This window comes from Palaemon carinicauda, chromosome 2, assembly GCF_036898095.1.
Source record: "Palaemon carinicauda isolate YSFRI2023 chromosome 2, ASM3689809v2, whole genome shotgun sequence".
Taxonomy (NCBI): domain Eukaryota; kingdom Metazoa; phylum Arthropoda; class Malacostraca; order Decapoda; family Palaemonidae; genus Palaemon; species Palaemon carinicauda.
The window spans coordinates 110,976,838-110,984,337 of NC_090726.1; the positions used below are offsets into that span (position 1 = coordinate 110,976,838).

The window sequence follows — 7,500 nt, forward strand, 5'->3', positions numbered from 1 at the left end:
TATGCATCTTATTTCCCTACCATAGGAAATAAACTACTGTTACAGAGTTTTAATGCCCCTATTTAACCTTTATTATGTTTCATGTTATAATATTGCTCCTGTCTGAGATTTTCTCACGAATGAAAGTGAAATATTTGTTCCCACACAAGTACTTAACTTTCCTGATCTGTCCATCGAGACTGGCAAGGTACTCGTCTACAGGTGAGTTTATCATCTTCAGGGTACTTCGAAATGTTCCTATCGTCCACACAGGACTTCCCTGCCAGGGGGGCAGGAAGCCAGGTCATAGTTTATGCCACTGGTAGTGACATGCAACGGCGATGTCATGGTCTCTAAGGTCATCAGACCAAAGGAACATTGTTTGAAGTAGAAGGCACTACCGAAACAGGGAAAATCCACGATACACTAATTCTCTGGTACACTTCCATCAGGACGTCATAGCTTGAGCCCAAAAAACGGATTTTGAGCGAAGCGAAAAATCTATTTTTGGGTGAGATGGCCATGACGTCCTGATGGACCCGCCCTATTTTCTTTATTCTGGCCTGTCAGGCCCCTCCCTTTCTTAATTGCATCGTGGAGGCTGACAGAAACGCTAGAAGGAACGACGCGGGCGGATGTGACGTTTGTCAAGATGGCAGACAACTATGGCTGCCGTTTGTTTACGTCGCTCGGTACCGTAACAGTAACACAGGAGGAGAACTTTGCAACGGCCCCTCCTATAACTTGCCACACCTTCCCCCTCGAAACGTAAACGCTATGTGGGGTGCAGATAGCCATGTGGCGTGTCAAGCATATGTCCCCTGTTGATATACGATATCCAAAAGGGAAACCTTACGGGTACTCGCGCCAGAAGTTAGAATTCTGTGAAACCTTTAGTTTAATTCTCTGGGAATATCTACTGTAGTCATATATACGTCATGGCCATCTCGCCCAAAAATAGATTTTTCGCTTCGTTCAAAATCCGTTCTCTGTGCGTGTGTGAGCTCGCTCTCGCAATCGCATACGGGTAGTTCATTTTTAAAGCTTCATACAGTATTCTAGTTCAATATTAAGCCTTTATATTTCATTAGACATTACTGTGTTTAATTGTGGTTTATTAAAGCATATTTATATTTTATTTTTCAATTTCTTGAGCATATCAATAATCAACCAATACTTTTGATTTACTTTCGGTTGGCATCAGCTGATCTGAAGGTCACGCTGCTGTATTACTATTATGTGCACATATATATAGTGCGAATAACACTGATTTATATAATTTTCTTGACATTTGAAATTTCTTCATAATGCATATTACATCAGCACCAATATGTTATAGGGTATCACATTTTCCATACAGTTCGTTTATAGACCTTATTATTAGTTATAAAAGAAATAAGCACCCCTCTCTCTCTCTCTCTCTCTCTCTCTCTCTTTCTCTCTCTCTCTCTCTCTCTCTCTCTCTCTCTCTCTCTCTCTCTCTCTCTCTTTTTTTTTTGATTTTTAATTCAGTTGTATCTTCATATTTTTTGAAAATTATTAAAAAATTCTATATATCATGATCCGATGTTTCGATTATGGGAATAGTAACGCATCGGAAGGAAATCACTTGATTTGCCTCTCGCCTTCCGCCAGAAATATGTCATCATCAGACTTTTTTTCTTAAATTTACGGTATGTTGTACTAATCTTATAACTAATGATACAGACCACTAAAACACTTGATATCGTTACTCAGTGTTTCGATGATGGGAATGCTGTAATAAGATTATTCGGTAACAATGAAAGGAAATCATTCGGTTTGTCATTGCGCTTCCGCCAGATACATGACGTCACGAGACACGTGACGTACAGTAAACTCTACGAAGAATGACGCAAAATATGTAAATTCATTTTCTTTTTTTCTCACAAGAAATGAAAAGAAAATACTAACTTACAAAGCAGAAGTATTTCATTTTTGTAATGTAAAAGGAAATTTATTATTTTATACTTTCTTTAGATAAATATCGATCTATTATCAGAGATTAAATAAAACTAGCGTACAGTCAAATTTACGCAATGTAGTACTCATCACAACCGATACAGACCCACAAAATACTTTGTATCGTTACTTAATATTTCGATAATGGGAATACAGTGGAACCTCTACATACGAATTTAATCCGTTCCAGAACCAACTTCGGATGTAGAAAATGTTCGGTTGTCGAAACGAATTTTCCCATAAGAATACATTGAAATAGGATTAATCCGTGGTTGAGCCCAAAAACCTATGATAACTTCTTAATAAACTACTACACATAATTTTCCCATGAGAATAATGAACACTAAATTAGATAATAGACATGTAAATTAGAAGAATAGACATGTAAATAAGAAGAATTAGCAAAAAATTATAAATAAGAAACGGGTTTTTAGCGTCACTTTACCTTAGAAACTCCAGCGCAGGTGTTGTTAGTCTTGCTACGCAGAGAGGAGACGGACGGGCGGCGAGGAGGTAGAGAGGTTAACTACGATAAACGTACACTACCGTAACTTATTCTAACTTACACTAAGTGAACTTTAACATAACTTAGCTTTTTTTTTTTTATAATTTATATTTTTTTTTTACATTTTCTTTTTTTCTTTTTGATGATTAATTTTAATCACTTTCACTCTCTACACTTAAAATTGATTGAATTTTTTTCTCTTCACTCTTTGCTGTTTTCTTTGAACCACTTCCTTCCTCTTCATCACGAGTTCGCTTCGTAGTTTTTTAAAGAAGCTATCGATAGAAAGTTGCTTGGTACAGCTTTTAAGAATGTTTCGAAAATAAGTTAGGGAAACATCATCAAACTGCGCAGCTACACGACAAACCTGCAATTTCTTTGGATGGTATTTGTCGATGAAGTCGACCACGTCTTGATATTTTCCTAACACCTCTTTCATTTGCGCGGAACTTATTGCAAGTTCACTCATACGGACGCCACGCTCATGCTTTTCAATAATTCCTTGCTTTACTTCTAAAGAAAGCATTCCCTTATTCCTTTTCTCACCACTACCACTTGCGAAACTAAGCCTTTTAGGACCCATGATTTTCGTAAAATACCGTAAAAGGATGAATGTAAAAAATCACGATTAAAACACAATTAATAGCAGAACGCACAGGGCACAACCACATAAAGCCAACGAGAACAGAGGACTGACCCAAGCCACGCTAATTGAGGGTCCCTCCGAGGTTGAAGTGCTGCCTTCTATTGGCGGAAATAAAAAACACATCAGGCGCTATGAGCACCGACTACGCATACGAGTATTGTTTACTTCGGGTGTCGAAAAAAAAATTCGGGTGTAGAGTAGGAACGTGTTCGAATTGTACTTCGCGTGTCGAAAAATTCGGATACAACCGGTACGACGAAAATTGCTACTTCGTGTGTCGAAATAAAATTCGGGTGTAGTCAAAAATTTGCTCGAATTTTACTTCGGATGTTGGAAAATTCGGATGTAGATACGTTCGTGTGTAGAGGTTCCACTGTACTAACACTAATTGTTAGCCTAGTGGAAGGAAATCAATATATTTCCTGGTCACTTTCCACCGTGATATGACGTCACCAGACAAATAATATGAACTCAACAGATACTAAAACTTTTCTTGTGTTTTTTACTGAAAATAGATACTGTATATTAACAATAAAAGAAAATAATAATTTACCAAGATAAATCAGTTTATTTTCATACAAGAAAATAGATTATTTTCAAGGAAATATTCGTCCTATTTCCGATAGACTTGTGACGTCATCACCCTGAAAAAAATCGTCGTAAAGTCGAATCGTCGTAAGTCGCTTAGGTCGTAAGTCGAGCACTACCTGTATGCTGTTTTAAGGTGTCTGCATAAAGAGGGCACAGAGAATGAGTCCTCACAACCAGCTGCTAGCCTACCAAAAACTAAGAAGGGAAGCCTAGGAATGGGTAAGAGAGACACTAAAGGGAGGTCTACCTGTCAACATTGGAACAAAGTTAGTTTGTTCTAAGGGATGGACAAGAAATAGACACAGAGAACAAGTTCCCATAACCCTTGCCACCTGGCCAAACACGCAGGGTAAGTGGATGAGTGAAAGATAGTCACCTTAGGACAACTGTAAAACACTATCCAATACTCCCAGAAGGACCTTCAGGACTGCAGCTCCCCACTATGACACACATCAATAGCATGGGAGGAACCCGTAAGGTTAAGTGAAAGAAGGTAATGGTGCACACGTACATACAGTATTTACCAGCCATGGCCAACGCCCAGGGTAGAGTTAGCCTAAGTCAAGACTGATAAAATACGCACATGCAGACAATAGTAAAAGATGGGGTAACCCATAATCCTGCCACAATTGTAAAAGAATATTTTAAAACACATTCATACAGTACTAGGACAAAATGGCCAAGCATTTCTGAGCGATTTGGATACATGAGTCGCCGTTGCCTGCGACAGCCGCTGGCAACAAAAAGCATGCACATTGTAAAAATAACAGGGTGGAGATGCAAATTCTCCAACACAAAAGGAAGTAATACTCAACTTAGTCGATGAAGAAGAAGCAGAAGCATCCATGATTGCAAAAACTCAAAAAAAAAAAACAACTGAAAACACGCAGAAAAACTCCAAACAACTGACAAGATGGCGCTGCTAAAAGGAATGGTAAACCAGGAAACGTGTATATAGTAGCACACTGGGATCGGAAGTTGTAACGGCTCTCTCGCCCACGTATCCAATCCTATCCCTTATCCTTCGGACAAGGTTAACTCTGGGGAAGGATAGCCGTGGCTTGTTTTAAACACATCCCTGTTGTATACGTGATTTCACTAGGGACATTCTCTCCAGGGGATAGAACCCTGTGATACTTATTAGCTTCAATTCTCTGATATATCACTCGCAGAAATATCCCAAGTTGAAAGCTGCTTTTGAGAAACTTCCGTCAGGACAACATGGCTAGAGTCCAAAAAATATGCTCAGTATAACCCTATACTGTACTGTAGGTGTGTTTAAGTAAAATGAAAATAAGAATCAATTTAATCTTTATAGTAATATCATTTGCTTTCATTTAAGCTGGATTGTTTACATTTTTTTGCCAAGATATTGCGAAGATGGTATCAATGACGAATACTCAATGTAAAAATGTTAACATTTTTAAGTCACATTTGTTTTATTTTTATACTTTTTTAAACTGAAATATAGCTTGTTTTATAAACTAAAAATGTAAATATCTCATTAATATTTTTTATTTTGAAAAAAGCTTAAAACACAGCATTTAAATACTCCACCTGGTCTCTCTCTCTCTCTCTCTCTCTCTCTCTCTCTCTCTCTCTCTCTCTCTCTCTCTCTCTCTCTCTCTCTCTCTCTCTCTCTCTCGTAGCTTAAAACATCTAATCTCATCAGCTGGCAACTATTTTTAGGAAACAAGATGGTTGCATTCTTGAAAATTACAATTATTTTGATAGTTAATTGTGCTGTAATGAAAGATTTATATACTTTTGTTTTAAATTCTCTCTCTCTCTCTCTCTCTCTCTCTCTCTCTCTCTCTCTCTCTCTCTCTCTCTCTCTCTCTCTCTCTCTCTCTCAATTGTTGCTTAAAACATCCAATCTCATCAGCTGGCAACTATTTTTAGGAAACAAGATAGTTGCATTCTCGAAAATTACAATTATTTTGATAGTTAATTGTGCTGTAATGAAAGATTTATATACTTTTGTTTTAAATTCTCTCTCTCTCTCTCTCTCTCTCTCTCTCTCTCTCTCTCTCTCTCTCTCTCTCTCTCTCTCTCTCTCTCTCTCGTTAGACATTATTGAAAATACTTGGTATTGTTAATCGATGTTTTGATAATGAGAGTACTAATATTAATTGATAAAGTAGTGAAAGAAAAGCACTCAATTTGGCACTCACCTTCTGCTAGAAATATGGCGTCATCAGGTATGAAATGCCTTGCAAAATAAGTAAAACCATCTTGTTTTTCTTGTAAGAAAAAAATGCTAACCTGCCCAGGAAAAGTATTTCATTTTTAAAATTTAAAAGAAATATATACTGTATTACTTCTAAGAAAATATTTTTCTTATTAGTGTACTTTTATTAGATAAATATCATACCAGTTATAGTGTCAAATTTACGCTACATAGTACTCATTAACAACAGATACAGACCCACGAAATACTTTGTATCGTTATTCAATATTTCGATAATGGGAATACCAACAGTAATTGATAACCTAATGAAAGGAAATCACTCAATTTGCCCACTCTTTTTCCATAGCAAAAAAGGTGTCGCCAGACATATGATACAGTAAAATCTCAACAGATATGAAACTTTTCTTAATATATTTTTTATTTAGAATGGATACTGTATATTATCAATAAAGGAAAATACTAACTTACCAAGATAAATTAATTGATTTTTGTATGAAAAAATAAATTAATTCTAAGAAAATAGTTTCCATATTAGTGTACTATTTCCGATAGACTTTTAACATCATCACAGTGAAAAAGTGATAGTAAAATTTAACAGTCGTAGGTCGTATAGGTCGTAATTAGATGACTGTCTGTACTCTGAAACAGTCGATTTGTCAGCAAAGGCAACTTCTCCGTGTAGGGAGATTGAACTGCCTTTGCAATTTATCAAACCAGCCCTTGCTGGCATTAAAATCCCTTGGTTTGGTGGGAGATGCTGTAGAATCCTAGTTCTGAATCATTGTACCACCATCCGTAAACTAGCCCTACAGGTGTCTGGCCTTGGGTTTGGTGTTGTTATCCAGAACAGTGTTCTTCTTCTTACAGTCATAGATCCAAAGCACCAATGCAAACTCCATCCTTACAATGGCCTTACGGTGAGAATTTACCACCGTTTTCACTACCTTGTTAAAAAGTCACATTTGCTGTTGTCCTTACGTTTTTTTTGTCCTTGATATAGCCAATTGTAGATACACTGATGCAGTAATGGCGGCCTATATCCGCATACCTTCTCCCTTCCTTAAGCATTTCGAGGAGTTTCATCTTTTCTTCTATAGTGATCATCTTCTTCTGGTACTTGGGTTCACTGTCAGAAGTCTTAGAAGTACAGAATGTTTGGTAACATCTTGGGCTGAAAAATAAAAAATTCTACACCAAAACGCAGAAAGACATCACACAACATATTTAAAGATACCTGTATGGAGGGATGTCACATACTTATGCATAAAAGCAAATTGTTTGAACAACATTTAATATTGAATGTTTGCAGTAGAATGGAGAGTGATCCTGTGGTTGTTCACTCAATCAGCAGCCAGGATATTGAAGCGCCTGCTGTGATTGGTTGTCTCCTCTTATCATACAATGGGGTGCTATGTATGAAGTCATCAGGGCAAACTACCCAATACCCCCATGCCTCCCAAATTTAGTTTTCCTTACAGTTATAGATTTAAATATTTTAGATAAAGCAATCAATGATATGCACTGAGAGCATGATGTATGATCTGCTGTATGACAGAAGATTACTGGAATACATTTTATTATCAAAATTGAATTCTTTCATTGTTATAT

At 36.9% G+C, this 7,500-nt stretch overlaps 1 protein-coding gene across 14 annotated transcripts in view; it reads left to right on the forward strand.

Moving 5' to 3' along the window:
- The window catches only part of LOC137626304 (uncharacterized), a 455,153-nt gene that overhangs the window by 443,287 nt on the left and 4,366 nt on the right, over window positions 1-7,500 (forward strand). The gene's annotated exons all lie outside the window — the stretch shown is intronic.